At 43.0% G+C, this 14,215-nt stretch overlaps 1 protein-coding gene across 4 annotated transcripts in view; it reads right to left on the minus strand.

Annotated features, from left to right (window-relative positions):
• Positions 1-2,155, minus strand: part of FUT8 (fucosyltransferase 8) — a 130,184-nt gene extending 128,029 nt beyond the window's left edge. For 2 of the 4 annotated variants that reach the window (XM_075105351.1, XM_075105349.1), the window contains exon 1: positions 1,787-2,155. The gene's annotated coding sequence lies outside the window, so the exon portion shown is untranslated. Of the gene's footprint in view, positions 1-1,282; positions 1,302-1,786 lie in introns of those variants that run through there. The other 2 variants (XM_075105352.1, XM_075105350.1) reach the window with 2 other exon arrangements.
• Positions 2,156-14,215: the final 12,060 nt, after the last annotated feature.

Raw genomic sequence — 14,215 nt, forward strand, 5'->3', positions numbered from 1 at the left:
AGAGTAAAAGAGGCAGAAAGCCACAACTTCAAACCTGACCCTCTGTATTCCCCAGCTGTCAAGTGTCCTGCAGCTACATCACTAAAAGAGTGAATTTGCATGATTGCAGGTTGGTTCCTACCTTCTCCTTATTATTGAACTCCTTGCTCAGAAGATATAAATAATTAATGATGCTTTCAACGCTGAAAAAAAGGTTGTCTTGTTATGTGTTGTTGAGAAAATATGCAGACTTTGCAATACGCTAGTTTGCCAGTTTACGGTACGTATAAAAATGAAACTCTAACAAGTGTTAATATGAACTTGGCAGTAAGCATACCTGTAATAACCAGAGAAACAGACGTTACTAGAAATACATCAAAGCATAGTCACCAACTCCTAATAACTAGCTTGCTTTAGTAACAGAACGAATTTTAACAGAGCCTTCTGTAAAACCACCCCAAGCAGCAACAGCGGCAGCAATATTGGCCATTTATTTCCTTTTGCAGTTCAGACTTTTCTAAAGTTTCTGACAACGTACAGTGGAAAATGACTTAGAAAAAGAAAAAATATTAATACAGTAAAAAATCAAAAAACCTTTTCATGTTTAAACACTTTCTGAAGTATTTACTCCATTAGCTCTCAGTTAACACCTAGACATTAAAATACTCCATTCGGGGGTAGAGGGACTGTGTGCCTATATGTGTGTACAAATGTACACGTGTATACTGAAACATACACATTTCAGCTGACATGTATGTTTCACTATACACACACACAAAAAAAGACGCTAAGTGCTAATACAAGATCCCAGGCAAAATTAAGACTGTTCTGAACACATGGTTGTTTTCCACATCCACATATGCCCAGCACGTGCATCGTCAGCGTACCATATGTGCACTAAGGCCACAAGGGCAGCAGGTACTGCCCCAAGCAACTCAGTCTTTCAACAAGATATTTTTCAGCTGATGCCTATGCCCGTAGGCTTTTTGGTACAATCTGCACCACAGCATTACAGGCTTTACCTGTTCTTGTGCCCTCAATTACAAACTCCTGAGAGCAGAGGGTCACAGCCTGATCTTTGGAGAGCATCTAGACCACAGCGCATACACACTCGCACACACGTGTGAAAGACCTGAGCACCCATGAAGCACAAACTTGACTAGAGGAAAAGTCGCCGGAGCCTTATCAGTAAAATAATCCAACATCAAAGCGCTTAAGTGTGCCGAAACACGGTAAAGGTCGCCATGGGGAAAGCCCCAGGCGACAACCGATGGCTCCGCGCCCTCGTAAGACACGCACTTACGAGAGTCTCAGGTCCGCGCATAACCCCACGTTTCCCGTGTATTTCCCTCTGCCAAAACCAGGCGTCGTCGGTGGCGGCCGCAGTTCCCGGGACACGGAGAGTTGGCGGCCGCGCTCCCTGTCGCGGGAACTCCGCCGCCCGCCGGGGCAACGCCGCCACCTCCCTCGGGGCCCGGCCCGGCCTCACTGCCGCCGGTGATGCCCCGGGCCCCCGCCGAGCCGCGGCCTCCTCCTCAAGGCCCCCGCCGCCGGCTTCGGGCCCCGCCGGCGCCCCTCAGGTAAGGGAGCCCGGGAGGACCCCAGCACACGGCGGGGGACCGGCCCCCTCCCACGCCACCAACCCCCGGCGGCGGCGGCCGTTGCCGAGCAGCGCCGGAGCCGCAACAGCGGCGGCGCCAGGCCCAGAGGAGGGATGGGGAGCGCTACCCGGAGCAGCCTGGGCTCGGCTCGGCCCGATACCCGCTCCCACTCCGCCGCTCACCGCTCAGCCCCCGCATCCCCTTACCCGTCTGCGGCGCCGCCTGCCGAGCCCGCGCTACTGTCGCCGAGGGCGTGGGGAAACGCCGAGGCGAGCGGAGGGGTGGCGGGGCGGAGGGTGGAGGGCGGGCGGGCGCGGACACCCCGCGGCAGGGGGGTCGGAAGCAGGAACCCGCCGCCGCTTAACGGAGCCGCCGGCGGGCTGAGGAGACGGCGCACGAGAGGCGGGGGAGCGGGCAGGCGGGCGCGCGCCGAGGGCGGAGAGCGCGGCGCGAGCAGCTGACAGCGCTGGGCGGCGTGCGGCGCAACGCGCGCGCCCGGGCCGACTGGCGCGGGCAGCGCGCGCCCCCCTGCACTAGGAAGAACTCCGCCGCGAGCGCGCGCCCTGCCGGGAAACGGCGGCCTATGAGAGCGCGAGCCAGGCCCCTGATGCTGCTGGAGTGTTGGCGTCACGGGACGCTGGGGCGCGCATGCGCGGCGGGGGATGCGTGTTGTTCACCTTCCCAGCCGCCCACCAGGCGCGGGGCCGCAGCGTGGTGGGAGGGGCGCTGGGGACCGTGAGGGGAGCGGCCGGGCCGTGCGGGTGGAGGTGGCCAGCCGCGTTCCCTCCTCCTGCGGGGGAACTCGGAGCAGATGCGGCGCTGGGAGGGGCCGTGTAGGGCAACCCTGACCAGCCGTTCAGGCCCCCGGAGACCTCCCTCCACCGGGGTCGGCGGTAGTTCCCTGGCGGCGGGGCCGTGTAGGCCGGTGCCCGCCGAGGGGCCGGGAGGCGCTGCCCGGAGACCCGGCCGGGGCTGCTGCCTGCAACAGGCAGGTCTATGCCGGCAGTGCTGCTGCATCGTGCTTAAGGAAGAACCCCAGTATGGTCTGTTTGATTTTTTTTTTTTTTTTTTTTAATACAATGATCCTACAAAGGACAGAAAACTCACAAGATTTTGTGATAAGAGAGTAAAGTAACTGTTCTTTGTCTGCTGGGTGAGAGCAGGACTCGGGAGAGGCTTCCCCTAAGCACCCCTGACTAGGCTGCGTGCTACTTCAGCACGTGTGACTCGTTCTGCCTCTGGCTTTATCAGACTGCTTCCTGAAAATGCACATAAACACGGGTGAACTCGGGGAGATGCAGAATTTCAGGGCATTGAATGTAACTATAATTTCTGAAGCATTCGTGTGGGAAAGCTGTGCACATTTTCAAAGTTTGTAACATGCACTGGGAATGTTTCCGTGTTCTCGGGAGATGAAATGGCAGAGATGGGGAGGTAGTGCGTGGAGTGGAAATCCCAGTAGGAGTATGTTTCAGTATCCTATCATTTGTGTAGAAGCTGGAGCTAGTAGGGATGGATTTTTTGTAACTATCACATCCTTCTTAGACCCCCTCCCAGTTTTGGAAGACCTGTCCTGCATATCAGTGCTCTGTCATGTATCTGTTCACATTTATCTTCTCCGGCTTGTTCTACAAGCCCTCTTTTCCCCAACACCCCGCCCACCACCACCCAGAACTAACCATTCACAAATGTGCATGGTTATGAGGTCTATGGAAGTGTCTCTTGGCTTTTCTCTTTTGACTTCGTATGTTACGGGTCAGCTGCCTGCTAACATGGAGCTTGGGGTACAGCTGCTGTAAGCGTTGTCTGGCGGACAGAAAGAAGAATTATAATATTCTGTGCCCATAGCAACCTTCCAGAGAGATCTGGAAATGCAAAAATAATTAATATATCTGTTTTCCCTAAGGTCTTCCCTAACTGACAACACTGGAGATTAGTTTAGAAGTTGAAATTGTAAGCTGGTTGCCAATGGCTGTCAAGCACTGAGTTACTGCTGCTACCCCCTATTACTGTGACAGGTATAATTACTAAGAATTATATTACGGTCATGCCTACAAAGTTAACCAAGGATTTGGATTCCAAAACCCATTGCATTAGGTACAATGTTTATACAGGTTAAAGAACAAAACAGTTGTTGTTTCAAAGGAGCTTGGAGACATTTTCCATTTGTGATATAAATCTGCTAGTGAACTATGAGTGAGGCGTGCATAAGAAAAAAACTAAACTGTCATTAATAACTTTAAAGTTGCTGTCTGACCATCCCTTCATGGAAGAAAAAAAAAACAGTGCCACAAATCAAAAGCATCTGAAAAGCCTAAATATATGCAAAAAGGCCCAAAGTACAGTAAGGGAAGGAGGCCTCCGTCCCTGGAAACATTCCAGGTCAGGTTGGACGGGGCTCTGAGCAACCTGATGTAGTTGAAGATGTCCCTGATCACTGCAGGGGGGTGGGACTAGATGGCCTCTAAGTGTCCCTTCCAACCCAAACTATTCTGTGATTCTAAGCTGCATCAAGATGATCCAGAAACTAAGGCACAGCTTTCCAAATAACACGTTTAACTGAATGTTGCCTTTGCTTGAAGGATCTCACCTAAAGAAAGATTCTGAAAGAAAATAAAATTGTCCAGAGAGATATCTGAAAACTGAAGAGCTGCTTCTAACAGATCTTCCCTGCCTAGTGGGAAAATACTGTTTTATAGCCATAAATCTGGCTATGCACCCACAACATATTAGGGTACTTCCAATGCAAACAGTTCTGAGATACAACATCCACAAACAGCAAAAATCAGGACTAAAATAGATGGCCTATTTCAATAATATGCTTGTGGTGATTTCAGTTATACTTACTGTAGTATGAAATCAGATGCATTTCAAGTGATAGCTTAATGCAATGAGGAAACTACTGCTGGCTTATTTGCTTTCAAGTCCACAATATTCTGTGCTATAGTCATAGTACCTTAAACCAAACAATACAGTACTAGGATTGACCCAGTATCCAACAGAGATACCAGTGGATGAGCTGTGATCAGTCTGCACATTGTATGATATATGCAGATATCAATCTGTACAGTTATGAGTTATTTTTATTTGTATTTTAGTTCTAATTATGCTTTAGCAGCTACTGCTATCAGCCTCATTTTTGTTTTGAGGAATTGGTGACCTGAGCAGTGCTAAGCTGTGACATAATGGGAGAAAGAAAATTAAATGACTAGTGAGAGAGACAAACAGCTACTGAGGGAAGTGCTCTTGTAGAGCAGTAACTTTTTATGAATGCTAAATGCAGCAGGTACGTCGGTCTAGAAGTGCATTTCCCAAACCAGGCTAAAAGGCCTGTCGCTAAATTTTTTTGCACCGCAAAAAGCTCCTGGTTAAGTGTAGAACGTCACCTGTGACTCCAACAAGTACTCCCTCATCAGGTGACCAAGGGTCAGAGCCTTGGTTTTGCAGATTATCTGAAACTCTTGAGAGGGACACTTTTTCACTCCTATGGTTAGGAAACAAATTACGTTAAACAATTCTGCAGTTTTAAGGTGGAGGCTTCTATTTGTAGTTGCCCAGTGAACGTTTTCTTGTGCGTAATCTCACAACCCTAATGAATTGCTTTTAACTGATACAGACTAAAAATCTGCTGGAGTCAGGTAACTCTTTCCATTTGGCAAGGAGGTGGTAGCACTTCCATGTAGCAGATGGAATCTCAGCAGGGCAACTCTAGTTTCACTTTGATGAGACATCCTGCCACCTCTCTCAGAAGTTACTCTGAGTAGCAACTTGAGTTAAAATGGGATGTAAAGATGTTTTAACTTTGCCCTCCAAACACACGGACACATAATGGAGTCCACATTTAACCATCACAGGATACAGAATTCTACTTTTGTGAACTGTGTCTTTCTCTAGGCGATGTTAGCTATCTCTTGCTCTTCACCAGCTCCAAACCCCAGTGTCATAAAGCAGTCGTAATGGATACAACCAGCTCTTATAAAAATGCCTGATTTAAATCCTTTTACCCTTGAGTTGTATGATGGCCTCAAAAACTTTAGAAGCAAATCCGGTTTTTAGCTATCGTAGTAGAAGTAAGCTTGAAAGGACGAATCGCTAGAGCTGGAAAAAAAAAAAAAAATACTTCTGGTGTTGATTTTGAGATCTTTATTAAGCATCAGTTTTGGTTTTTTGTTACCTTAGGTTTTGTGAACACTTTTTATTTGTTGCAGTATAACTGTACCATGCAAATACTTCACTTGCAAAGATGCCCAGTTCTACAGGTGACACCAGAGTTAAACCACATGCTCACCTGAATTCCTCCATGTGCACCTTGGGGGTGCAAACTGGCTTACTTCATGCCAGCTATTCTGTATTATTGATTGCAGACTACTATAAAATGGTACAACTCAAGTACTACCACAATAAAAATCAGAAAAGGAGAGGGTTACAAGTATTCTTTTCTGTGCTGGCTACAAAGAATAATACAGTTTCTAGCATAGTTTATCCAAGCTTTATTTTGTCAAATAAAGTAGGAATGAGGCATGGGTAGGAACAGCTCTAGACCCAATATATTTAAGAAACAAATGTGGAAATTACATTTGAAAAAGTGGAACTGGGGTGGGAGGGTGTTACACCTTTTCCCCTCTTAAATAAAGACTGTATATATTGGGGAGAAGGGTGAGTTAGGAAAGAATGTAGACATCTAAATCAGTTCATTTATACTACATTTAGAAGTTAACTTGTTATGAGTACCCAGACACTGTACCAGTCGGGAAAGCTGTGTGACTGTATCTGCAGAAATGCAACCAAAACATAAGAATTAAAGAAAACGTGTCACAAGGGTTAAGGGAAAATCAAGTCACAATCAGCAGGGAGATTACAGAAACTGCCAATGTTAAATACAACTTTTTAAAAAATGCCTAAGAATATGATCAATCATTTAATATAAAACCAAATTTCTTAAATTCTGAAAAATATCTCAAAGGGTCCATCAGATATATCTTTTCTAGCCCTCAGAATATTTCCTGCTCTTTCCGCTGTTTGAAATCTGATCTTGCACTTGTTAAGTCTCAGTTTCAGGTAAAACAGAATTTCAAATAATTGAAAAAACCACAAGTTCATAATGTTATAAAAAACTTTTTAAAACATACTAACTAAGATTTATGTCTATGTCCATTAAATAACACCACCAAACCCAGTATGTTTCCTTTCGAGGGGATACCAGCAGGTACAGCCAGTCATTGTAAGCACGGTGCAAGGTAATGGTTCCTCCTCTGTGGGTAAAAAAAAAGAGAAAGAAATTTATTACTGAGAGGTATTGCTGTTACAAGATGTAAGATAACGCTTTAGCATAACATGCAGAAGTACTTGCAGCTGCAAGCGACTCAGCAAACTTCCGTCCCATTTATCAAAGCACTTTCAGTTTCCAGCTTAAAGCAGGTGTAACCATAACAAAGATTGCACAAGGATTGTTTATCTGTATCCAAAGCATTTGAATAAAGTGTTTTTATAAATCAGTGTAAATTTATTCTTTCTTGACACTTCCACTTTTACAACGCTTCACTTTGAATTCTGCTGGGGTTTGATGTGGTGTAACATTTGTTTCTGTCCACACATTGGTTTTATAGCAAACAAAGACTTAAAGGTCAAAAGAGTGAAGTGCAAACACTATTAAAATTAGCTGGGCAGGTCCCATCAGCAAAAAGTCACACTGTGGATGTTCAATAAATGTCAGGGATGCCTGGGGTTATGTGGAAAATATTGCTGCGCAGTGGTATGTCTTCTGGGGGAATGAAGCGGGGACAGCTCCTCCATAGCAGCAGAACAGAGGCGATGCATTGTAATACTGGAAAGACACTACTGTAAATGCAAAGACAAAGGGGGCTTGTCTGTGTATGTTTTTTAAAAATGAGCCACAAGTAGTACAGCTTTGTAAACACAGTCATTTGTCCCTGCAGATGAGTAAGTAAAATACAAATTATCCAAAAAGCGTCTTTTGGATCATCCAAAGCTATGTGCAGTAAAAGTCGCTTCAGGATTAAAATCTGACAATGCCACTTGCATTACAAGCTGGGCGAGTGGTAGAGGGGATGCTGCCACCTGAAGTTGGCCCAGCACTTCTCACTTCAAGATCCCAATCCAGTTGCTTTTAGCAGAAGTACTTGATTTCATAAACCCTCAGCCATTTGAACCAGCATTTTCAAAGCTACATCCCTTTCCTGTCAAGTGCCTTAAGTTTTGGAGTAAGAGTTTCAAATTTGTCAGGATTACCCTGGTGATAGGAATGTGTCTTTAGCTTTTCCTCTAAAAACCTACTTGTATTTAGCCAGGCTATTTGTACAAGGAGGAAAGGGAGTATATAACTTTAAAAATCAGATTTTCATACCCTCATAACTGTTGTATAAACAGATTGAGTCTTGCAACTGTTTTTTCCAAACGAATTTCCCAAAGATGCTAAGGGTGTTGCGTATCATCTACTGTTTCAGTAGGACCTAATCTGAAACTGATTTTTTGGTCTAGGTGTACATGGAGAGTAAAAGAAGAAAGTTTGCTCTCTTGTGTTTCAGATTGTCTCCATGCATGTCTTACTCCTGGAAAAGCTAACACATCCTTACAGACAGACAAACTCATCACTATTCCACTGTAAAAGACTAGGAGAGGAAGTATTTCTAGAGCTGAGTAGTGATTACAAGTATCTAAATATGTTAGTGTTACTAAGATGTTGATTGCTACAATATTTGAAGGTTTCCTTGTTCAGATTTATTTCATAGTGACTGCATGCATGGTACTCAAAAGAGTTCTAGTGTCTACTTTATTTGCAGAGCACGTTAAAGCTGCATTCTCTTTTCTAGACGCTATTTCCCCCTATGAAGGAGATGTGCTTGTTCATCATCAACACATTTTTGCATTAAGATTTCCTAGCTTTGCTGAGCTCCTATTTCTACCACTGGAGGCAAGGGGCAAGTGGTGATTATTATGGAATGCTGAACTATGCAAGGGTCTTTCTTCAGAGTAGTTTTTTGTTTGTGTACACCCACAGGCAGATAAATAAAGCTCCTGGATTGTCAGTATTTTTGTGTACTAGGTCACTTTTCTTCTAAGAGGAACTTGGCCCTTGGATTTGGGATTCTTGCTAACTTCCAATAATTTATTCCAGGCTGATGATTTGTCTTTGCATTGGTCTGGACATTACAATTGCTACTTGCTAATTTGCTTCCTCTCTCAGATCAAGTTCCCTACCCCAATAAATCTGTGTAGTTAAATTTATAATTTCTTGTAGGATTTTTAATATTGGAACGTTTACAATAGCATTATCAGATAATTTCTAGGTATTCATGTCCGTTGGAGAAGAAGAATTTACCAGAGAGCCCCACCTGTGTGCGCACAGGGGTGTGGTGGCTCCATTAGCTTTCCAAACAATTAATTTCCTGTGAAGGTAAACTTACACTCAGGAACAGCCTGGTCTGGTTTACAGCCTCAAATAGAAACGTGGAACACACTATCTGTGACTCATAAGGAGAATACTATCACCTTTTCAAATAATGACCCCAGCTATCTTCTTTCTCAGCATTGTCTTTGCAAATGGTTTACGCACGCACTTTCAAAAGATGATCAGCTAATAAAAGGTTTGCCAGAGAAACACAGTCTTTACCACCAGCCTGGCATGCCACATGAAATTCTGCCGAGTTCTGGACATAAATACTCCTGTACTCCTGTAAACCAAAACCAGACAAGACAAACACATTTTATTCAATTAAGCTTTCATTAAGCTTGATTATTTTATTTTGCTTTTGACTAATTTCTGTGAATTTATTATTACATCAGTAGCTACAATTGAAATAGTCCTTAAGTGTCCTAGGGGCATTTCATTGTTATTGTGTCTACCAGCATTTGGCAAAAATGGAAAAACAGTTAATAAGCAAGCAAAATAAATTCATCGGTGCCATTTACATATCAGGCCATTCTCAAATCATGTCCCACATGTAACTCAAATGACCAGTTTTTCTTTTCATTAGCAAGTACATTAAGAAAAATGATCTACCTCCTAGGAAGAGCCAGATAAACCAGATACTGTATCCTACCTGGAAATTAAAAAGTTATATGCGGGGCCTTCAGCTGAATTTCATTATGTTTCCAGCAGAATTGGCACAAAGCAGAGACTGTGGCTAACAAGTATAAAGCAAGACTTTGTAACTCATAAAAGAAAATAAAATAACCTCTCCACAGTCATAAAGTATCTCCCAGAAAAGAAATACAGCCTTCACTTCCACCAGCAGGCACTAGAACAAGCCCTTCTCCTGCAATTGAGGTAAAACATCTACTTGCAGCTCTGGAAATGGGTATTGCTACAGTGACAGATGTACTCAGGACTGACTTACTTATCACACTCCATTATCCCTGGAAAAAACTCCAGCTGGTTCAAAATATACCGGACTCTTTGCTTTATTGAGAGTAATGCCCAAAAGCATGCAGTATGTAAGTGAGGATTCCTCTCTCTTAAGTCCCCAAATGGGTGAGCCTCTTTTTGTGCTCTTCTCTCCCCATGTATACTGGAGGTGGTAGGTAGTCTGAACTAGAAACGTATATAATCCATCTAGTCTTATATTAGCAAAGGTAAACCAAAATTCTTTACCAATTCCATGTAACTGAATTTACCCTCGCAGGGTGGCCACAGAACAGCTGATAGGTAGCAACATATTTTGCACTACCCTTTGTCATGGTTAGTGCAGCAAAGCAGTCTTACACAGTCTACATGGTATATATTTATATCATATTCGAATGAGACTTACTGTTTGAACTGTTGCCTCCAGGGAAAGGTTGAAGACAGCTTAGCTCCTCTGTCACTGGAGACATCAGGGATGAAAAGTTTATGTAATCTTTTACAAACTTATTTTAAAACAAATCATTATTTCCTTTTGATGTTTCTGTTTCCTGTTGATACTACAGCCAGGTTCATGTGTGATAACAGAAATAGGAGTGCCATGAGAGGGAACTGGTGAAAACGGACATATGTAGATACAGCTTAACCACTGAGAAGTCAAAAGCATGTTAATGGCAACACAGGTCTTGCAGCAGCAGGGTTTAGAAAGCTGGTTTAATCTTTCCGGGATTCCTCTATAGCCACTCCATAAAGGATAGTCACTGTCCAGAACAGCTTCAAACCTGTAATAATTATTATAAGATTTATTTTTTTAATTCTCTCTTTCACGCTGTGTAACACAAAACTTTCCATAGATAAAATAATGCAATTAGAGAATTACATAATAAGCTGTATTGTTATGAAGTATATATACATGTATTTCCACATACTGCAAACATACCAATCAGTCCAAACCCGAAAAAGATTTGGAGGCATAAGCAACAAAGTAGTATTTTCTGGAGGCAGAGTCCTAGAAGCTGACCAACAACACCTCTTGGAAAGAAATGTGTGTGCCCATTGGACTGACAGGATATTCTGCACGTCCAGGAAGGGCAAAGCAGCTTCTGTCTCCACCTAAACAAATGAGACAGGTGTTGTCTCGTCTGGCAGTGACTTCCTCTGAGTTCCATGTGGCAGCCAGCCATAGCTCACTCTTTCAACATCAATATGGCTATAAAAATGCATACGAAACCTTTGACCATTTCACCTCTTGAATGGTAGGGCTGTTGTCATGAACGGACAACTTCCTAAATATTCTTAATCAGAACATGCACATGTAAAAGAACATTTTACATCTCTGCTGTAGTAGTTTTAGATGTTTCAGAATGTTCACTGGTGTGAACCAAACAGCTGCTATTGCCAAGAATTATTATTGGTGGCTAGTGGGGAGAAACCTTCATGCTGTTTTATTATTCTATGTATCAGTAGACTCCTTTCTACAAGAAAGATAAACATGTGAAGTGGCTTTTGCTAGTTTTGTGGGATAATCATGCAATCTGCCCTTCAGTAAGATCAACTGCTCCTTTCAGCCAGAGCACCTATCAGCTCCACCAGCACTGTAAAACTGATGGTGCGAGACAACATTTGGAAATGAGCTCTGAGATCATTAGGTGGTGGCTCTCTGAGGACGGCAATGGGATGTAACAAGTACTGATGCTGTGTTTTCTCTTTAAATAATATTGGACACTGGAATTTTGTGAGAAGTTATTGCGAAGTTTCATTTCTGTGTTGGCATGACAAACCCGTTCTTCTATTGGTATCTCACGGGGCTTAATTGCATTGAAGTTTTTTATTTTAAAGTTTAAACCTTTCAGTGAATGCAGGTGAGCTGCTTTATTGTCATAAGATTTCATCACACACCCTGTTCCTAGGGGCTCTCTCTGGCTGTTAACAGACCTATTGGTTCAATCTTCGTTTTAGTAGATTTTATATTCTTTAGTAACGCCAACTCTCTTCAACCCTTACTGAGACCAGCCCTATGTAGGCTGTGACTTTAGGATTTGTTGAATGGGTGGAATATTTACTCAGCTGTAAGATTCAGATGTTACTTATTTAATAAGCCTCATACAGTGCTCAGTAAATGACACTTGTATATTATTTTGGAAAATGCTCTGAGATCCTGCAGGGCAAACAGTTGAAAATATTAGGTGTTACACAGATGGCATTGCATAATAGACCTCTGGTACTACTGAGTCAGTTTAGAAGTTGAAAGAATACCAGGCTCCAGTTCCCAAAATGTTTCTGTGTGCACGCCAGGGGAAAAATCCCTGTCTACCAGATTTCTCAAGGAAAACGGCAGAAATGTGGATGCAGAACAACATCAGTATAATCACAGTGTTCATGTAAGTGTGAATGGTGCTGAGCTCCATGCAGCTGTTTTCACCTGGCACACCATGTGCGATTTAAAATAAGGTCTCACAAATGAAAAGATCAGGAAGCACAGAAGGCAGTGTGTTGCAGGAGGGTACCCAGCTTACTTTCAGCCAATGGCATGTTATTTGCAGTACTTCTGTAAAGGATTGGTCCTATTCCTTGACATCACAAGGAAGATATGGCCCAGAATCCACAATGAGGGATGTGAGTGACAAATAGTTTTGAAAGTTTTACAGCCTGTGCCCATGCAGAATTGAGGTAAACTGGTAGAAAATAATATTATTTAATAAATCAGCTGATTGTCTAAGTAACTAGTGGACAGCAGCATAAGCTCTGATGTCCGAAGCTGGCATTACCAAATAGCACAGAAGTAGTGCAACTGTTCTGGAAGCGTGTCACCCAGCATCCAGTGCTCTGCCTGTACTGTGACTTGCTGTATCTTCTCGGCTTTCCTCGTGTCTGCTGAAAACAGTGCTGGAGGCTCTATGGTTCTCCGTAAGCTAGGACTAATAGAGCTATTGTGAATAAATATACTTGTTCCACTTCTGCAACACAGAAATATATTTCATATTTCCAAGGTGCACAGGAATTGTATGCTAGATACTTTATAGAAAAGCCTAAGAAGGTTCTGCAACTAGCGGTTACCAAATAACCTGCCCCCCACAGCAAGTGTCTCCATTCAATTTTCAGTAATTAAAGGCATTTAATTAGTGAAGTATGAGAGTCTATCACTGATCAACCTTTCATTTAATTGCTTTAACAAAATCAACTGCTTGAAACTGGACCCCTGGATCTCTGAAGGAAACTACAGTATGTCAGTAGATTCCTCAGGCTGCCACCTTCTCCTGAAGTTCCTAGGACAGAAAGAAGCTAAAGTCCACTCTCATAAAGGCACAATATTTGACTCAGGAGGTAACCAGGAATGACGGTGTTTAATATCTTAAAAGTGAAATATAGTTTGTCATGTGTCGGGTTTGCACGTAGAAGTCAGCTGTGTGACTTGCTTCCTGTTAAACGCTAGCTTGCTTGGAATTTGTAAACAAACTCTTTATTGCACACATGTAGATCAGAGTTAATATTTATATACTGAACACATGCAATAAGAACGTGACCAATCCTACAAAGTAAAGATCCCAGCTACATGCTCCATGTGTTTGTTCATTAGCTGGTGCTCAGATTATTGCAACATTGACTGCAATGCTAATAATCCCGGAAGTTCTCACTGGCAGTTTTAAGGTGTGATGTAACAAGCCTTGCCTAGGCGGAATGCTGCCCAGCTCTGAGGTAGTTTGCTTGGTTTGGTTTTGACTTCAGTATAAACAGTTTGCATGTTGATTTTTAACATGGTGGTTAAAAAGGCAGGCTGCGCCTGCACCTTTTCCTCTTTCATCCAGATTCCTTGTATAAAGCATTTAGTTAGCTTCACTTTGCTTGTTTTACAATCTTTCTTTGTTTCAGTTCATAAAAGTTCACACTTACTTTGAATGCCACTGAACATTCCTCCTAAATGTGCACAATTTAAAGGACTTTTCATTTATAGAGGTTATTTGTCCACCCTAGCCATTGATGTCATACTCGCATTGAAGTATTCACTATTGAAATATTCAGTGTTCTCACACTATCCACGGAGTAAGATGTATAAGGCACTTCTAGGGCATATACTGTTTTCATAATCCCATTTCTCACCAAAGCAGTAATATTGGACCAAATTCAACTGGGAAGTAGGCCTAAATTCAAAAAGGAAAAAAACACAGCTCTACTTTGTTTTACAAACTTCTCTTTATCCTTTAATTCTGAGAGAGATTATTCTGAACATTTAAATCATTTATTATTTTTAGGGTAGGCTACAAAGGTTGTAAAAATC

This window comes from Phalacrocorax aristotelis, chromosome 10 (assembly GCF_949628215.1).
Source record: "Phalacrocorax aristotelis chromosome 10, bGulAri2.1, whole genome shotgun sequence".
Classification (NCBI taxonomy): domain Eukaryota; kingdom Metazoa; phylum Chordata; class Aves; order Suliformes; family Phalacrocoracidae; genus Phalacrocorax; species Phalacrocorax aristotelis.